This window comes from Onychomys torridus, chromosome 11, assembly GCF_903995425.1.
Source record: "Onychomys torridus chromosome 11, mOncTor1.1, whole genome shotgun sequence".
Classification (NCBI taxonomy): domain Eukaryota; kingdom Metazoa; phylum Chordata; class Mammalia; order Rodentia; family Cricetidae; genus Onychomys; species Onychomys torridus.
In genome coordinates this window covers 26,045,847-26,066,756 of record NC_050453.1, presented here as the reverse complement: position 1 = coordinate 26,066,756, position 20,910 = coordinate 26,045,847, and the positions used below count along the sequence as shown (strand labels likewise).

Genomic DNA, 20,910 nt, shown 5'->3' with positions numbered 1-20,910 from the left:
AGTTATCCACAGTCTCTGGCTTTTACACTCTTTACACCCATCTTCTACAATGATTTCTGAGTCTTTGGAGGGTGGTGTGGTACACATGTTCCACCAAGGGTTGACTGTTTTGTAGTCTCTCACTGTACACACCTTGGCTGATTGTGGGTTCCTGTACTGATTATCACCTATTGCAAACGGAAGCTTGAATTATATTGAGGGTTGAGAGACTTCTTAGACTACGAATATAATAAAAAGTTTTTAGGAGTCAGTCTAATACTATGTTGAGTTAGCAGAACAGTAGCAGTAGGTTCTTTTTTTTTTTTTTTTTTTTTTTTGCTTTTTGAGACAGGTTTTCTCTGTGTAGCTTTGCGCCTTTCCTGGATCTCACTTTGTAGACCAGGCTGGCCTCTAACTCACAGAGATCTGCCTGCCTCTGCCTCCCGAGTGCTGGGATTAAAGGTGTGCGCCACCACCGCCCAGCTCCAGTAGGTTCTTTTCTAAGGTTTATTATCTGTCTAGTCATAGTTTCTTGGCCCAATAATGGTTCCAGCTATGGGTTTCGTTTTGTGGAGAGAGTCTTAAATCCAATCAGACAGTGACCGACTATTCCTGTGATGTTTATTCCACTGTTGTACCAGGAGTCAAGGTCTTCCCAGGCCAAGAGCTGTCGCTTTCAGGGCTCACAGCTGGGTAAGACTGATGCTTCCTTTGTTCTCTGACAGGGAGCACAGCCCCTTCCAGCAGAAATGAAAGCTAGCCATCAGGAATGAAGCTTCCTAGTCAGTTCAGGCTTGATGTCTTCACGTTCTATGACTCAAGAATATGATATTTTCAGCAACAGGCTCTTACTGCCATGTTATAGAGAATAACCAAGAGCACTGGCGATGATCTGTAATGACATGGATGTGTTTGGGATCTCACTGGCCAATGAATCATCAAAAGTCACACATTCTTGGCCCTGGATGTTTTTGTTATTCTTTAGTGTCTAATAGGGACATTGTTGCCCTGTTGCAGGATAAATTCCATTTTAGCTACTTTTATGCATGTGTAGATGTATATTTCAGGAAACTTCTACCGTAGTAGGTTTCAGTACTCCTTTTTGAATAGTTCTTAGTCTTGTTCTTCCTTCTGTGCTTCCCCCTTCTACCCTGTTTCTCCTCCCCCACCTCAATTTATCCCTTCTTGCTCCACAATTCCCTTTTATTTTTTCTTCATACTAGTGCATTTTACCGCACCCCCCCCCCCCGCCACCCCATGCCCTTAAGATCTTTTTGAGACATGTTTTGGTATGTAATTGTAGAATTGGAGTTCACTATGTAGACTAGGCCAGCTTGTACTTGTTACCCTCCTCTGTCTCTCTCTTCTGAGTGCTGGAGTAACAGGCCAAGCTGGATAGTTTCATATTTAATGAATATGCTTTTACACTACATAAACAAATAGGCAGAGCGATAGGTTAAATGTTATTGTCCTAGTCCTTAAAACATGTGAGGTTTGTGACTTGACATAGCAGAAGAGACGTTCTAGAAGTTATTTAAGTAAGGATATGGAAGAGGGAAAACTACCCTGAATTATCTGAATGTTCCCAGAATAGTCGTTGGAGACAGGAAGGTCAAGTTGTACTGGAGACGTGATGACAGAAACAGCAGGTAACAGTGACACTGGCAGAAGCCTAGGAATCAAAGAGACTTCCAGCAACTAAACAAGGCAAGCTAAGAGCTGCTTCCCTGCCACCTGCAGTGGGAACCAGCACCATGGGCAGACAGGCTGAGTTTCATCCACTAAACAGATTTTTCGCTTCTGGGTTCCAGAGCTGTAAATGAATATATTTGTGCTGTTAAGGTACCACACTTGTGGTAATTTATCACAATGTAACAGGAAACTGCTGTCCTACACGAATGCATTTAGGAGAAGGATGGATGGCTGCTTGAGGTTGGAATAGATAGAGTATCCTGGCGTCCATTTATCTACCTACTGGGAGGAATGTTTTCTGATCCTTTTTATGTAGCAGTTATTTTTAGGGCCAAATGCCTTTTTTTTTTTTTCCAAATGAGATTTTAATCCCATCTTCTTTGCCAAAGAATATGCAGTTCATTATAGAAGTAATAAAGACATGATCCAAAGAGAAGCAGGGTAAAGACCAGGCTCAGAGAAGCATGGAGTAATCATACAACCACAACAGCAATTTGAAGAACGTACTCTCCCAGAAAAAGTCAAGATTGAGAATAAGGTTAGAATATGCTAAAAAGATAAACTAGGGCTGGGCAGCGGTGGTGCACACCTTTAATCCCAGCACTCAGGAGGCAGAGCCAGGTGGAACTCTGTGAGTTCAAGACCAGCATGGTCTACAGAGTGAGATCTAGGAAACTACACAGAGCAACCGTGTCTTGAAAAACCAAAAAAGGAAAAAAAAAGAAATTTAGAGGCCTCATATCAAGGATTCCGGAGAAAGAGAAGCTGCTGTGGTACCTCCTTTGAGATGAGGAACGGGTAGGAGGACCAAGGGGAAGTAAGAACTGGACTAGTCAGCCCTTTCCATCAGCAAGACTAGAGGGGAGAACAAGAGATGCTGGCTTATTCGTCCAGCTTCAGTCCTGCCACAAGAGGGACTGGTGCTCCTCATGCTTAGCCGCTTTCAACGAGTGCTCGCTTTCCTTTGCTGTCCCGATGAAATTCCACCTTACTGCACATGCCGAGGTGTGTTCTGCAGAAGGGACTTCCTTGAACTCAGTGAGATACAGTTACTACCTAGTGGCAAATTGTATTGTGCGGAGTGGGGAGGCCGATTAGAACAGTCCACCCTGTAGATAGGAGCTGTCACGAGGCTGACTCTCTGCTTTTGCTGTACATCGCACAGCCCATTAAGCACAAAGCCATGTAGAAATGACTGGAGAAAGGACAGGGGATTGTATCCTTCTTAGTGGAGTATTTTCTTTTATATACTGACTCAATTTTATTTTTAATTTATTTAATATTTTTGAGACAGAGTTTTACTATGTAGCCCTAGCTGACCTGGAACTCTCTATGTTGATGAGGCTGGTCTCAAACTCAGAGATCCACCAGGCTCTACATCTTGAGTGCCCAGCTGAAACACTGATTTTTCACACAGAAGTCCCTCATTCTCTGTGAGTGGCTGTGAGTATGCCTGCCTTGTGTGTAGTTGTCCTGCTCACCAGGAAGATTGAGGCAAAAAGAGAATCATGTCAATGTGGCCCCTAAACTCTAGGAGACCAGTGACTTGGCTCTCCGTGAGTAAAACGTTGGTGCCCTGGATTTGACTCCTGCACATGCTGATTCTTCGTGCTCCATTCCTTCAGGTTTTCTATAGATGCTTGTAAACAATCTGTCATCTCTACAGCAGACAAAACAACCGAAAAGGATCCTTCATGAGCTGGAGAAGCTCATTTTTTTTTGAAGTCCCCCTACTCTGTCTTGACAAGGACAGCATCTGACCCGCACAATGAATACTAACAGAGGCCGTTGGCAGAGCTCAGAGGCACAGGGCAGGGCCAGGGACGCCGACAGTCACAGAGCACAGAGAGAGAAGGCACCTAGAGAGATCCTGCCTCCCTGTAAGGACCAGGGGACCCCGCAGGAAGTAGCTGGAACTTTGCCTGTGAACTTAATATGGCTGTGGGCTTCAGTAAGTGAAAGAGGGGAGTGTCCCAGGACCTGGGAGAGTCTCTGCTAAACTTCACTGGATGCTGCTGGCCGGGAGCAAATCATGAGAGGGTCTGAGTCTGTGAGATACAGGAAAGGGGGAGTGTGTGGGATTATAGCACAATTCTCTTTAAAGGAAAAAAAAAAACTGGGGTCTGTTGTGATGAAGGGTTAAACTCCCTGAGGACTTTCCTTGGCCTTGACTGCCCACACCCCAGCCTCCCCCACCACTTCCTCACATTTCTGAGACGTCCCTTGTGCCGAATTCTTATTCAACTTCAAACTGACAAACTGTTTTTAATCTTTTCCTTCCATCCAGCCTGGAGATTGGGAAGCAAAAATCAATACCAGTTGGCAGGTGATCAAGCTGCTTCAGACTGGTGTGAGGAGAGAGCAGAGAGCGGGAGCAAGAGGACAGGAGGAGGGGTACAGAGGAGGGCCGCCCTACGGAAAGGAGTTTGACTAAGTACCATGAATTACTGGCTGGAGGTGCAAAGGGCTGTGATTTCTCTGGCCTTGAGCAGGGGACCTTGGGAGTGCCATTAGAACTATTAGGTCATGAGCTCACAGCTGTTGCCTTTGGAGAGAGACAGGAAGAGAAGAGTTTTCCTGGAGCTTGAATGGGAGACAGGGAGGAAGGAAGGGAGCTGGGAGGGCAAAGCTGTGGGACTCAGTCTTTCTGTAGCATCCTTTATGGAAAGGCTTGACAGCATTAGCACCACGCTGCAAGGCTGATATTTCCTCTTAAATACAAACAAGATAAACGTGGGCATAACTCAGTTTAAAAAATAGTGCTAAGACACTCTGATGAATAGGACTCTAAAGAATAGGATGGTAGGGGAGGATGTTAGGGAACTTAGAAGTGGCAGCCAGCCTGGAACTCTTTTCTCCTTTTGCTGACACTGTTTAGAATCTCAGGATCAGCCTGTGACCATCAGATCTGAATTCCATCTGTACAATATCTTAGCCTTGGTTCTTGTGCAATCCACAATGGCAGGACTAGTGTATGTGCATGTGTATGTATGTTCATGTGTATGAAGCTATACAAGTGTGCATGTGTATATGTGTATGGACATTTATGTTTGTACATGTGCATATGCATGTGCATGAGTATGACTATGTGTGTATGGAGGTCAGAGGTCAACCTTGGATATCCTTCCTCAGCAGCCATCTGCCTTGTCAGACAGAATCACTCATTTAGGGCTTGAGGATGTCTGATTCTAGTAGGCAGGTGGCCAGGGAACCTCAGAGATCCCCCTGTCTCTGTGTTCTTAGAGCTGGGAGCACACCCATTTACATGCATACAACCATACACCCATTTATGTGTTTGCTGGGGATCAAACTTGGGTCCTTATGTTTGTGCAGCAAGAGCTGAGCTAGCTTCTGCCCCTAGACTTTGCTGTGATTGAAGGAGGATGAACTCCCAACAATACTGCATCCCTTTACTTGTGTATCCTTCAACATCACTTAGGAACTCTCAGGAGATTACACAGAGTAAGCTTCAAATTTGTGAATTTGAGGTTCTCATCCCTTCTTTGTGATTTAAATTACTCTTTACTTTGCAACCCTGAAATAACTAACCTAGGCTCCTAGTCTAGTGACAGTTTGGTTGATTGTAAAAGGCTTCAATCAAGCCAAGGTGCTCATATAAACTTTGACAAGAGAGGTTTCTTTGATAAGGAGAGGGAGCTGCACTAACCTGTGCGCACAAGGTTAAGGTTTAGAAAGTACTAAGGGCTGCTCTAGCAAAGTGACTGTAGTACATTATTTTCCAAGGTCCATGACATCACTAGCCTTTAGGGTTGATGGCCATGTCAGAGGATGGTGATTGACTTCAGGGGACTGGCCCACCAGGAAACAAAACACTGAGGGGTGAATCTTGGATAGGCAGGGCCCCTGAGAGCTTCAGTCTCAGAATGCTTCTTGTTACTGCTGTATCTTTGTGTGTTTGCTGCTGCCATTTTCCTCTGGCAGGGTGCAGATGGGTGTGGGGAGAACCCAACTGCCCTTAATGCAGTATGATCATCTCTCGGTGTATCTTGTTGTACTGGGCATTTTTACCTGTGGATTATTAGGAAGATGATTTCATCTTAAGCTGTACTGTTTAAGTTGACTGTAATGTTAGTTAAAATAGAGTTTTGGTGACTGAAAATAAGTACAAAGAAGTGCCACACAGCAAGAACACATGAGTTTATATTGATGAGTCAAATAGACTGTGGCTTAGGTTAATAATTAAGAAAAACAATCGAGTCCCAGTAGCTCAGGCTTAAGTTCTTTTAATCTTAATGTTGGAAGATGTGTTCACAGGTTTCAGAGTGCATCATAGCTGAAACAAAGCCTTAAAATGATTTCAAGTTAGGTTAAGATGTTTTAATAATAGCTTTGAGGTAAAAAAAATAAAACCCTTAGAAAACAATTTAAAGTCCACAAGGAGACATAGCTGAGTGATAGATTCATTAAGGTTGGAGATCAGAAACAAAGCAGCCCAATTAATAGTAGCTGACATACCTTTCTTACCAGGATGGGTTAATGATGAAACATGATGATTAATTCTTTGTGCCCATTTCTATCCTCAGCTTCCTGATATAAAAAACTGTTGATGAGTGGGTATGCACCCTGAAAATTTAAAATAGAGCTGACTGATTCTTTTTCATATATAAAAGTTTAGATTTGTGATTCTTCTCATATTTCTTATAAGATTAAAATAAGTAATAAAATGATTGTCTTTTCCTTGTAACCCCAAAATGCAGACTGCCAACAAAAGAACTGGCTGAGAAAAATACCCTGCTTACTCACACTTTGCTAATCTATAACAAGTTGCTTGGATAGGAATGTATGTGGGTTCTTTGGACAACTTGTTTTTTACCTGTAATATGTAATCATGTAAGAGATATGGAAAACATGCCAGTTTTTACTTACACTCATTGTAATCATTCACGTGAAAAATTAGAATATAACTACATTGTAAATTTTATATTACTTAAAAGATTCTACTGGGGTGTACAATCTGTAAGGGAAAAAATAAAGTTAGTTAGAGGGAAAACATCAAGAGCAAGTGGCGGAAAACAACAGGGGAGATGTAGAGGAAAAATAGAAATAGATGAATAAAGAAAAAGTCAGAAGGAAATAATCAAGGAAGTGTTTGTGTCTTTTCTCTTCCTCCTCAGATAAAAAGTCTTAGTTCACTGACTCCATTGGATCACCATTAAGCTCTGCGCTGCTGGAAGCTAGTCCTCATGGCAGTGCTATCCCAGAAACTGGTTATGTTTCCAGCTACAGGTATTATTTCCTTCCTGTTGAGTGGATCTTAAGCCCAATTAGACAGTTATTGATTTCCACCAAAATGTGAGTGTCATTTATTGTGTCTTTGGGTGAATCTCTCTATGCAGGTAACTGTTGTGGTTCATAGACACATTCCATGAACAGCAATGATAATTGCACTATCCAAGGAAGGATAACATAAACATCGAAACACACAGAAATAGACTAAATACCTGCTAGGCTAAAAACCCACACCGTAACTCAAGAAAAAACAGAGCCAGGCTCACTAATTGAAAGTAGGGAAAAGAATAAAGCACCTACTGGCAACTAAAAAAGAAAAAATAAAGTCTAACCAATTGTCACCATCATTGCCATCATTCTTCCCATAATCAGCATCATTATCCTCCTTTTCCTCCTCTTTGTCATTATAGTCATCTTGTTGCTCAGATCTTGGATTATCAAGAAGAGGATAAAGGTCTGGAAAGGCATCAGATAACACATGACTACAGGGCCATGTTTGTACTTCATCACTTCAATATTCTGTGCTGACTACTGGATGCACCATGAAACAACAGAAGACAGAAGCCCTGAGCTGATCAATTCATTTAGGATGGGCCAGAGACCTGAGGCTGTGGGGGAGATGGAGCTGCAAGAGTGACAGAGTGATGGAGCTCAGAGAGAGGAGATTAAAAATTATTTAACTTTATTTTATGTGCATTGGTGCTTTGCCATGGGTGTCAGGTCCCCTGGAGCTGGAGTTCTGAGCTGCCATGTAGGTGCAGAGAATTAAACCTAGGCCCTCTGGAAGAGCAGCCAGTGCTCTGAACCACTGAGCCATCTTTTCAGCCCAAGAGAGGGGATTTTGAGAGAGCAAGAAGAAAATATCTTAAGACTTCAAGAAAATAAATTTTAAAGAAAAACAGTAAGACATTTGAAGAAATAAAATGCTCAGTTAGTTCAAAGCTCTGATGAAATAAATTTCATAGAACAACTTGGATAACATTTTAAAATAAATAATATGTGTCACATATGCAGATGAATGAAAATATAGCACTGAAATGAAAAAGAGGAAATTAAAGAACACATTAGTGTTGTTTATATAAAAAGAATCGATTTCAGGTCATGTAATTAAGACGTTAAATATCAGTTACATTTACTGGAATTCAACAGGAAGGAGACTCTAGATTCAAAGAGAATGTTTACACACTGAACAACTCTGAGCATCAATTAGAGAAAGAACAGGAAAAGAAGTCTACTGGAAAACAGCAGCTCCAAGGCATGTAGGATCCATTTCCAATTCCATGCATGAGAGATTATAGCAAAGAACGATGGAGAAACAGGGAAAGAACTGTGAGACAGTGTCTGTAACGTATAACATACGTGTCTACATAAGAGTTTCATACTGAAATGAATCTAATTTCAAGAAGGAAAAGGTAAGCTATCTTTAAAATTGGACCAAAGAGGGCCAGTAAGATGACTGTGTGTAAAAGTACTTGGCACACAAGCCTGATTATCTGAGTTGGATCCCCAGAAACTTACATAAAGAGAGCCAGATGTGGTTCATATCTGTAATCCCAGCACTCTTGTGGTGATAAGAAAGGTGGAAACAGGAGAGTTGTCTCAAAGCTCAAGGGCCTGGTAGCTAGGTGTGCACAGTGCTGCAGAAGCGAAAGGGGCCCTCCCTCACTGAGGTGGAAGGGGAAAGCTACTCTGAAAGTTGTCCTCTTATCACTACACACACACACACACACACACACACACACACACACACACACACACACACACACACACGCGCGCCATGGAATGCCCACATTCTCATATGCAGACAATATTAAGAAATTAAAAAATGTGCAAAAGACTTGAGAAATATTTCCCAAATAAGAGAGGCTGCTTGGGTATGAGTATCCTGTTAAGGGCTCATGTGTGTAAGGCTTGGTCCCCATTGAGCAACACTATTGGGAGGTGATGGGTCATTTGGGCTCTGACCTAATCAGCTGGGGGAATGTGTCAATCAATCCATACTGATAGACTGTGCATTGAAAAGATGTGTCTTACTCTGGACCATTTCCTGTCTGTAGTGAGCACCTTGAATTTGGCACATGCTACTTGCTGCATTGTTCTCCTTCTGCTCAGGGAAATAAAATGGAGCCAAGAGACCATGGGTTGAAACCTCTGATGCCATCAGCCCGATCTCTCCTCTTTTAAAATTCAGATATTTCTGCATAAAAACAGAACAAACATGATATCTAAATGGCCAAAAATTACAAAAAAATTTACATTATCATTTATCATAGAAATGTGAATTAAAATCATGTTCTATAACACATAATCAGAATACCACTAATTAAATTGTCTGATATTTCAAGTACTATGTTGGATGTGGCATAAACATGGGTCATCCAACCATACAATTATTTTGGCATTGTACTAAATACAAAGATGTACAAGGTGGGATCCCACACTTCTATTTAGATGTACATAGTAAATGAGTGCATATGAACATCGGGAGAAGCTGTGGTCCATTATTAAATGAAAGGAGGATAACCCTGGTATATCTGAATTAGCACAAATACATATATGTATAGATCTCTGACAACCACATTTTAGGTGATATTTTAATAGAAGAAAGGAAAGTGATTTTTTTAGAATATTGAATTTAAAAACAATCTAGGAAATAAAGAAAATTATGGTTTATTAAGAACTGTGAGTCACTTATGAGTCACCACTGCTCTTTTTTTTTTTTTTTTTTTTGTATAACTGAGATTTTTCTTAATTTAGCTCTTAGGACTGGAAGGGAGAGATAGAACATTCAAACAGGAATAAAAATCAATAGTTACTAAGAAAAAACTCAAACCTCTTAGACTCCAAGATTGTCAGACTTAACTCAGTTTCTCCTTAAGGTATAAGACCCTCTTTCCTTTAGTAAGTGGAGAGAGCATTGTGGGATGCTGGCTCCTTGAGGCTGGTTTGCTTTCATAATAACTTAAAACAAATGGCAAAAGAATGCAGCAGGCTGTTAGGGTAGACCCTGTCTTAAATAAGTATGTACTGCCAAGTTGGTTTCTTGTACAAAAAATGTTAAGACTTTAATAATGGATCTGGCTGCAACATATCAGATCACTAAGAGCACCCGACTGAATCTACATCGATGACAAAATTATATCTACAAAAGGATGACCTTTTAATTACCCCTTCCTAGGCCATCTTTACCTGGATGCTCTGTCCATGGAAACTATCACCTTCTTCCTGAGAATCACCCTTTGCCCCGATTCTGACTTCTGGTCTTGTTTGTCCTGCTTTTGAAATTCCGTTGAACCCACTGTGTCTTCTGTGATCTACTGTCACAGCCTTGTTTCACACACTCAAGATTTCCCATCTGCACTCCTGGGTGGAGCCCCTCCTCCTCTCCCATAGGGATGGAAAGTACCCTTCTTCTGGATCACTGCTTGTCACATGTTTAACTTCTTTGTTCAGGACCTGAACCTACCTCTATGGACCTCTCCTCATGACATCTTTCCTGTTGAGGGCTTTTCTCCAGGAATTCATTCCTAAGATTTGATGTGTAGTTGATTTAGGATGGTGGCTTTTGACCACAAGACCCACATCTTGTACCCAGAATGCAGTTGCTCTCACCCTGATTGCTGATGGAGGTAACACCGGCTGGCACAGCTGTGTCTCTTCCTTCAGGATCTAAGGAGGCGTCTCTTTCAGCTTCCATCTGCAGTAGATGAAAACTAGGAATCCAAGACTTTAGAAAGGAGTGTGCCAAGCAATCCAAGCACGGATCTTCTTTTCCTTTCCCTCACTAGGCTGGATATGTGGAGGAAGTATTGCCTGGGATCCCCCAGTGCTGGTGGGGTGGGGCAGCAGGAACTGCACAGCAAACTAAGTCTCTCTCCAAAGAATCACCTCTTGGGGACTTTTTCACTTTAGGTTACTTATTAGAAAGGGTGGTGTGGGCAATAAAGAAAATGTTCTAATGAAAATTAAATCCCTATGGGGAGAAATGTTCTGCCAGTTTTTGTTTGTTGGTTATAAAGAAATATATTGAATACTGCCTGCGTGTCATATTTCTTGGTGTCCAGTGATGAGGGGACACAGTGGAAATCCATATTTCAGCCCTCATATGTGAGAATTTTATGGTTCCAAAGTTTGGTCAATTAACCAGCATTTTTTGTTCATTCATGTCTGCATACACAAAAAACATTCATTAGCCCATGGTTACACAGGAGACTTGATTTTTTTCCTTTCTGTTATTGAGACATTCACAGCAGTATATACCGTTTCATGAGACTTCTGAGAAAGGATCTGTCAATTGTTTTTGAAACTGTGGTGAAGAATTTTATGGGGAAGGAAGATGTGAAATCCTTCTATCTTCATCTGCTACATAAAATGCAATACAGTAAACCTCTTAAGATTTTAATTATTCCCAAGTCTTTCCTTCAGAGCTGCTTCCATGGAAATCACCTTCTGAACTGATATCATTGTTTATTCTTTAGCCCACCACACTTAGGTCTCATTTGCATTTCTTCAAAGATAGTAGCTAAGGTCAGTAGTGTTCTCCTCTTCATCACACCCAATGGCTTTTGTTCACCAGTTTCATGTTTGACCTTCCTTTGATGGTAGACCTTTGACCATTCCTCTTCAAAGTCTCCTCCCCTGAATTCTGTGACTGTTTTTTCTTATTCCATATTATTTCTTGCTTCCTTGGGCAGGATATTTTTCTGTCCATGCCATGGGTATTAGTGATTGCTCCAGTTCTGCCCATGCTCCACTTCCCTTTTCACTGTATACTCAACCACTGTTATTGTATAGGTGTGTCTCACATGGACATATACATCTCACACCTGTCTTAAATCAAATACAGTTAACCATGCTTTAGCCAGGCCTGGTACCTTCACATAGGTTTCTTGCATCCATCTTCCTATGAACCCATCTCTAACAGAGTCTGTCTTTTACCTTTAACCCTAAACACACTTCTCTCCCTGTGATTGCATTTTGATCTGGTCTGTCTGTTACTCCAATCCTGTGAGTCACCCTAAAGCTTGCCTCCCTTCCACATTCCAAAGCCAATCACCTAGTTCTCGAATCCTTCTCATCATGTGTTAGCTGATGTTTTCCTCCATCTTCTCTGCAACTCTGTCAGTTCTGTCTCATCAGTTCTTGGGGTAAGCAGAGTTGCATCCCTCACCACCAGTCTCGAGTGGTCTCGAGTTAGAGGAATCACCCCTCAAACTGAAATACTCATTTGTTGCTTGTGAATACCTTTATGTGTTAATTACTATTTTTGAGATGAAGTCTAGGATCTTCTGCATGCTAAATAGAGATTTTTTTTCCCTCTAGTGGCCTCTTTCTGCCTTTCTTCTCTAAGTTTCTATCTTAGTTTGATACTCAGTCCTTCATAGAATTTAAAACTCTTTCAATTTCTATTAACTTGTCTTGCTGTTTTATGCACATAAGCGTTTTTGCCTACTGTCTCCTTTGCTCAGAATTACTTCTATCAAATATTATCTCATCTCATTAGCCTGGTGAGAAAGTACAGCTTTTTTAAGACCCTAATTTCAATGTCATCTAATTTTAGAGCAATACCTGGCCCTTTACCAGGATAATATGATTTCAGGGTCCAGTGTGACTCTCATGCTCTTTTCCATGTCCCTATTAGCAGACTTCTTTGAGATAATAAAATATAATACTAAGTCTTTTATTAATTATGGTCTCCATCAATAAGATTGTCAGGATAATGGCTCCCCAAACATACCTAGAGGTTAATCCCCAGAACTATAAATATGTTTGGTACATTGCCTTGAGAAAAGCAGGTTGATAACCATCTGAACTTTAAATAAGGAGATTATCTGAGATTATCCAAATTGGCCAAATCCAATCACAGGGGTTCTAAAATAAGAATGGTGCAGAAAGTGAGCAAGTTCTAATGATGTCAGAAGCAAGGACAGAGTGAAGACTGATTCCACCATTGGGAACTTTGAAGATGGGAGGAAGCCCAAATCCAGGGAATGTTCTCAGCTTCTAGGGTGGGTGTAGACCTCGGACATAGATTCTCCTCTAGAGTCCCCTGAAGAAGTGCAGCACTGTGGACAGCTTGATTATAGTCTCTGCACATTCTAGTTAGACTTCTGATCTCGTGGACTATCAGGTAATAAATTTGTGTTGGTTTAAGTTGCTGTATCTGTAGTACTTTGTTAGAATGCTGCAGAGAGCCTCCCAGAACTTAGTTCCTTATGTCTCATGTCTGATCCTTCATTAATATTTAATATCTTTGTATTGAACAGTGAAGTCTGAATCACGGTTACTAAGGGAATTCAAAGAGTGTGGTTTCCATCTGTGCATGTGCAAAGTGTGGTTTCCATCTGTGCATGTGCGAAGCTGTGATGCAGAAATCTCCAATTACATTACTAGTCACAGCATAATAAAGTTGCATGGTATGCTCAGTGCTATTGACTTTGTCTTGTAGGAAATACAAGACGATAGCAGAGCCATGCTTAAAATTAAGGCAAAAGACTCAAGATGGCTACGCTCTTGCTGGCCATTATTGCCTCCAAGCCCACCTTAATTATCACTCAGCTTTGTCTCAGAAATGCTGTTACTTTGGGAACCACAGCCAAGGGAGAGATGGAACGGATCTAGAATAAAAACATGAGTTCAAACCACCCTGTTTCTCCCCATATTACTATCTACAGTTTGGTCTTTTCCCATGGCAATGTCCCTTTGCCACTGTGACACTGGTCCTGCCTTAAGTGGAGGGGTCTCTCTTTTTGGCCTGTCGGCCCTGCTGCTTCCTGGGAACTTTGAGTCTTATTTGATGTTGGTGAAGTCCCCATGTTTGGGGCCAGCACTGATCCACACAGCTAAGTTGTGATTGTCTTCCATGTATCATCCATGGAATGGGATCTGACACTTGATATGGGACCTAGGGAAAGACCTGGCGATCCCCCAGGTGCAGCAGTCTGGAGTGGCTGTCTTGGTTCTTGCTGTGCTGTGCTCTGTGGGGCTGACAGCCATGTGAAGAGCTGAAATTCCAGCAAGGTCCTATACATTATCACACTGATTTATGTTCCTGTTTACCACTCTTGTCTCCATCCACCAAGGTTCCCTCAATTTGTGTAGATGCCATGAGTTTCAGATCCCATTAGAGCTCAGTAGAGAAGCTTGAAGAACCATAGGAGCAGAGAAACTCTGTCAGTTCAGTCTCAGTTCTTGAGGTAAGCAGAGCTGCATCCCTCACCACCAGTCTCATGTGATCTTGAGTTAGAGGAATCAACCCTCCCTGGGCCCAGGAGCCCTTACTTCCTCTCCATGTTTGACTCTGATTTGTGCTGAGGGTCGGCTTTCGGCTCCTTCTTGCTGAGACAGTGGAAACAATGCCAGTTCTGTGGCTGCCCTGGGTGCCACTGCCTGTGGGCTGTTGGCTTAAAGGACAGTTCTGTTCATTGGTCTGCTCAGGGCCTTTAGCAGCCACATAGTGTGACTGAGAGAAGAGAGGTGGAGGTGGAGGGATTTGCCCTGCCCAGCTAGAAGGACAGAAAGAGCGAGTTGGATCTTAGAAGCTCATGCTTGGAGGAAAAGATACAGAGCTTTTGATGGATGAGGAAGATCAAAAAATTGCATTTCTGTTCCATTTTTCACTTCTAGTGAAACACACTTTTAATGTTGTGTTTTTGAATATAAATCCCTGTACCTTCTTTCTTTGGAAATGATTAAAATACTTCTCATTTTTAAAAAAAATTAAGGCAAAGTGGTGTTGTCTAGACATACCACAGGGCACAGTCCCTCTTATAAACAGATCTTAACTCAGGAAAGAAAGACATATTTACAAAGAAAATTAGCATGTGAGGACCTTTGGAAACAGCATAGATGATGAGGGTGGCTCAGTATTCATAGACACTCAAGATGTTATGGAAGCATGTGAAGGAGGCTGATCATGGTGACACACATGTGTAATCTCAGCAGAGGCCAGAGCAGAGGGATTTTGAAATCAAGGCCAGGCTGAGCCATATGGAGTGTACCTGTCTTAGATACACCGTGCGCGCGCGCGCGTGCGCACACACATGCACACATTCACACCCTATACAAGTTCATTTTGGGTCGGACATGAGAACATGAGAGGATCATGCTTCAGACATAGAAAAATGCTGATGTTTGTATGGGCTGGTAAATGGCCCCCGTGAAGAGTGCATATTGAAAAGGAAATCCAGGTTTACACCTTAGAAACACTCTTTCAGGGAGGAAAGTGGTTAGAAATAGATTGAATTAGGTAATTTTAGACAACTATGTCTATTGATTATGTGTAACCTTTTTGTTTTCATTGAGTCTGAGTTTTAAGTTGACCTCTGCCCCTTAATTGATCATTTTTCTCTAATGGTGATGATGCCTATCTGTTTTTGTTGTTTGTTTTTTCCCCCCAAATGTTCTCTATACAATCACTGGTCTATTTACCTCTCTGCATCTCTTGATGTATGGCATTTACTTCCTCAGACCCAACTAAATACATATCTGGTTAAATGTGTCACGCGAGCACCTGCCACCACCATGTGGGCTTTGCTACTTAGTACAGGCTAGCTTGGAATTCGCTGTGTCGTCTAGAAGGTCTTGACTGTGAACATACCCTGCTTCAGCCTCTACTGATAGTTATAGCATCCAGATTTTTACCTCTCTCTCTTGCAACATTTTCATTCAAATATGTCCCAAATATTTGGATAAATTTGGTGGATTTAGTTGTCTCTCTGTTGGTTTCTTTGTTGTCTTTAACCAAGAGATTTAGCTTACTTATTTTCCTACTGAAGTTAAGTAAAGGAAACATGAGTCCCTGTGGAAGACATGGAACGAGCAGAAGAACCTGTTCCTACCCTTGATCAAAGAGTGGCATTTTCAGGGACAGAGCCTGATGCCAAGTCCTGCAGGGAGCAGTGAGGGGACCCAGGTCTCCTCGCTGTGGGACTTCAGGGGAAGTCTGCTGCATGCTACCCATTTGTGGGAGTGAAAGATGTATAATAGTTTTTCATAAATGAGATGAGTGTTGAGAGCAGGGAGAACCAGCTAAAGCTGTTTAATTTTGGCCGCAACCTATTTCCAGGAAGGTGGATGGGACTTGGAAAGAGTCCTTGTGGTGTGATGCAGTGGGCATTTGGTGAAGTGTACATCTCACCTGTGTCACATACCTAAGTGGGAATCACCATCAAAGCAAAACCCAAAGCAATTGCAGAATGAGGAGAGGCTTCACACATCTGCCTGCAGCCCAAATCCCAGAGACATGGAGATCTACAAGGGACCAAAATAAATGATGTGAAATTAAGAAACAGATTTGAGGAGACAGGATGTCTTAGAGCTTTTATAGCTGTGAAGAAACACCATCACCACAGCAACTCTTACAAGTAGAAACATTTAATTGAGGTCGCTTGCTTACGGTTTCAGAGGTTCAATCCATCATCTTCAGAATGGGGAGCAGACAGCATGCAGGCAGATGTGGTGCTGGAGCTGAGAGTCCTAAATCTTGACTCAGAGGCCAAAGAAAGTTGACTGACCATCATGCTGAGTGAAGCTTGAGAAAAGAGACTCAAAGCCCACCCCCACAGTGACACACTTCCTCCAACAAGGCCACACCTCCTAACAGTGCCACTCAATTTGGGGGCCAATTTCTTTCAAACCACCACACAGTATAATCCACCATTCCCTCCTTCAAAATCGGCTTTGGAGCAAGGAAAACTGAGGGTTGTGGTATGATAGCCAGTGGACAGGGCATTCTTTTTTTTTAATTTTATAATTTGATTTAATTTTACATATCAGCCACGGATTCCCCTGTCCTCCCCCCTCCCGCCGCCCCATCCCCACCCTCCCCCCAGCCCACTCCACATTCCCATCTTCTCCAGGGCAAGGACTCCCCTGGGGATTCAGCTCAACCTGGTAGATTCAGTACAGGCAGGTCCAGTCCCCTCCTCTCAGGCTGAGCAAAGTGTCCCTGCATAAGCCCCAGGTTCCAAACAGCCAGTTCATGCACTAAGGACAGGTCTGAGTCCTACTGCCTGGGTGCCTCCCAAACAGTTCAAGCTAATCAATGGTCTCACTTATCCAGAGGGCCTGATCCAGTTGGGGACTCCCCAGCTATTGGTTCATAGTTCATGTGTTTCCACTAGTTTGTCCCTGTGCTTTGTCCAATCTTGGTCTCAACAATTCTCACTCATACAATCCCTCCTCTTTCTCGCTGATTGGATTCCTGGAGCTCCACCTGGGGCCTGGCCATGGATCTCTGCATCTGCTTCCATCAGTTATTGGATAAGAGTTCTACCATGACAGTTAGGGTGTTTGGCCATCCTATCACCAGAGTAGGTCAGTTTGGGCTTTCTCTAGACCATTGCCAGTAGTCTACAGTGGAGGTGTCTTTGTGGATTTCTGGGGACCTCTCTAGCACTTTGCTTCTTCCTATTCCCATGGGGTCTTCATTTATCATGGTCTGTTATTCCTTGTTCTCCCTCTCTGTTCTTGATCCAGCTGGGATCTCCTGCTCCCCTAAGCTCTCTTTCCCTCGACCCTTGCCCTTCATTACTGCCCCCTCCACATCCAGTTTGCTCATGTAGATCTCATCCATTTCTCTGTCATTGGGCGATTGGACAGGGCATTCTTATTTCTGAATCTAGTCAAGTTTGGCAACTGGATGGGGTTATAGAACTAAAAGTGGTCACATTACTGCACTGAGTTTAAGTGACTCAGTAGTATCACAGAGAAATACAACAAAGATTGGTCAGCCAAGGTCTTTGTGAACAGATAACTAGTTAAGGAATCGACACATGAAGATGCCGTGGTAGAAAGTAATGAGTCTATATGGGAACATCCAGAGAGGTTTTTTTTTTTTTTTCCTTCATTTGTAAAAGTGCTTATACTTCCTTGAGATTTCGTGTTGTTTCTTTTCAAGCTACTTTGAGGACGTTGGCTTCCCAGCGAGCAAATAGGCTCTGCTGTATGTTTTAAAGACAAGGCACACATTACCATTCATGTGTAAACTACCTGACCATACCTCAGACTCTTGGCACTAACATCTTGCTCCACGTGAGAGTGCTGTGGAACCCTGTGCAGTCTGCAGCACCTTGTGCATGGATTCAACTCCAATCATCATTCTCTCCTCCATAGTCTGGTCCCAGACTTATGTTGAATACCACAGAAAATGATATTTCAATTATTATGATTTTTTAAAAATGGGTATCAGTGAAAAGTCATCTCAGAGATCTCTACTTAGATATTTGTATTGCTTGACACTTAGAAACACACCCTCAAAGGAACCAATTTCTCTGTTCACTTGCCAGAAATGGTATTTTCTCTCCTTTGGCCTGTATTAATGGTTATACTAATAGTGAAAAAGTGTATTCCCCCCTTTAAATAAAAACAGGGTTACAGTTAATATGAGAAGTCTATGTTAAATGTGAAAAATACTTACTTCAAATTTTGTTAAGTGTTACATAGGAAAGAGCAGCTTCCTTGGAAATTATAACAAGCAGGAATACATTTTCATCAATATAAAGACCTTATTATAACTGGAATCAGTCTTGGACTCTGTAGGTGGGTTTGTAAATTGGTACAATTATTTTGGAAAGCAATTTGGTCCATAAAAACCTTACAAAACCTCTCAGGTGCTTTAATCCAGTGATTCAGTTGTTAGGAATTACTCTTAAGAAAATAATTTTAAGTAGGGCTAAAGATATACGAGACATTGTAGTCACAACAGGATTATTTAGTGTGAAAAACAATTGGAATTATTTAAATTTATCACAAAATTTAATGGTCACATAATGTAGGGTAAATTATCATGCAATGGAAGCCTTGAAGTCTTTTTCAAAGCCTCCTTATCCTCTTATACATAATCACAAAATTCTAAACATATGATTGTAATTAAAGAAAAGAAAATACAACACTTGGTTCAGGCCCATTTTGTGTCAGACATCAAGAAAATAATGAATAATAGACGGGTTTATCTTCCTGTATATTTCTGCACTTTCTCCAGTGAAGATGTATCCTTTTTGTAAAAAGATATAAGTATATCATAAAAGAGAATAATATACATTTAAAAAGACTGGAAAAATAACAGCTGTATATAAACAATGTACACATCCAGGTTGGATAACCAGTCTCTGTTTTTACTTAATTTTAAGTATTTATATTATTTTCTGATTTTGTAAGGTAAGTATGTTGTTAGTCTGGGGACATCAACAATATCTGCCTAGATACCAGACTTTGGAATCAAATAGTTTCTTTTTTTTTTTTTTTTTTTTTGGTTTTTCAAGACAGGTTTTCTCTGTTAGCTTTGTGCCTTTCCTGGAACTTACTCTGTAGCCTAGGCTGGCCTTGAACTCACAAAGATCTGCCTGGCTCTGCCTCTGGTGTGCTGGGATTAAAGGCATGCACCACCACCTCACGGCTGGAATCAAGTAATTTCTAAGGTCAGATATTAGAACCTATGTCATTGTTGTGATGTGTAAGTTTTGACAGTTTAATCTCTTACAATTTATTTACACATTTGTAAAACAGGTTTATTAATACTGCCAAGTTTATTTTTGGGCGGCGGGGGGAGGGAGGGGAAAAACTTGAAAAAATCCATAACATCACTAACTGTAAATAAAGTAACTTTCCTTTCAAATTGTCACCTTTCCCCCTTCTTCACTTTATTTGCTATCTCTTCCTGCTACGGAGCATTTTTTTTTTTTTAACATAGAAGGAAAAAAATTACGCTTATTTTGTAATACCTGGCTAAATTTCAAAGAACAATATAAAACGAACATGCTTAACCAAATTTCATGAGCAGCTGAACAAAATTGCTCAATTAAAAACTCAACAGGATTTACATCGCCATAGCTAGCCAACCTTCACATTTATAATGACTGCATATTGATAGAATTCCAATTTCAATATTTCCTAGCACTTACTGAGTAGTTACAAATGTGTCTAGTGACCATTCCAATTGACGCATAAATAATTCCCCAGTTATGCTGACAAAGTGATGGAATCTGACTCGAATGTATTTATGGTCCCTACGTCCCTTGAAGACACTATCTTCTCTTCCAGTTGTGTCTTTCTGATGAGGCAGCCAAAGCCTAGAATGGAGGGATTTTTACAGTGGCGCCATAGAAACCAGAGACTTCCTAAATCTAAAGCAAGTCCACAATTACTCTCAGTAGTTAAGAACTCTTTCCCCTAAAGAGTCATTGTACATTCAGCTTAAATATTAGCTCACTTTCTATAATGGCAGTGCTCTTAAAAAGACTTTGTGTAAGTGCACTCAGGAAGCTAGTTATTTAATGCTACCCTATGGTGAGTTCTTTATTATAATAAATACTTGTTACCAAATTTACCTTTTCTTATATGGGATTTTGTTTAATGAGCCATATCCACATTGATTTCATTTAAATGAAGGGATGTTATTTCATAGACCAGTAGAAGTTTCTGGAAAAAGGCAATTCCTATGCAGTGGGTTGGCAGCCTCTCTGTTATTACCCTGAAACCTGAGCAGTCATTGACTGGTATTGGGTAGATATGTTAGTTAATTTATGTGTTGCTAGGACAAAAGAGTTTATTTTAGATCAGAGATCAAGGGTACAGTCTATCATCGTAGGGGAATCATGGTAGCAAGAGCTTGGGGTGGCTGGTCACAATCATGTCTGTAGTCAGGAATCAGATAGAGATGGATGAATTGTTCAGCGTACTTTTCCTTTTCATGCAGTGCAGGATGTCAGACCATGGATTGCTGCCACCCATATTTAGAATGAGTCTTCTCTCCTCAGCCTAATCAGGAAATCCCTTACAGACATACCCAGAAGTTGGTTCATGTGGTTCTAGATTCCACTGACTTGAAAAGGTTAGCCATCACAATAGGGAGGGATAAGTCCAGTAATTGACCTACACCCTGCCACAGGTATGGACAGTCCAGGACTATACCAGCTTCTGCTGGTAGAAGCTGGTAAGCAAGGTTGCCCAAAGCATTGAAGAGTGTTCTGAATCTCTGAGGGCAGAGTC

The 20,910-nt window shown here is 41.5% G+C and overlaps 1 pseudogene; it reads left to right on the top strand.

Moving 5' to 3' along the window:
- The first annotated feature begins 13,512 nt into the window (after positions 1 to 13,512).
- LOC118593493 lies at positions 13,513 to 14,038 on the top strand (annotated as a pseudogene).
- Positions 14,039 to 20,910: the final 6,872 nt, after the last annotated feature.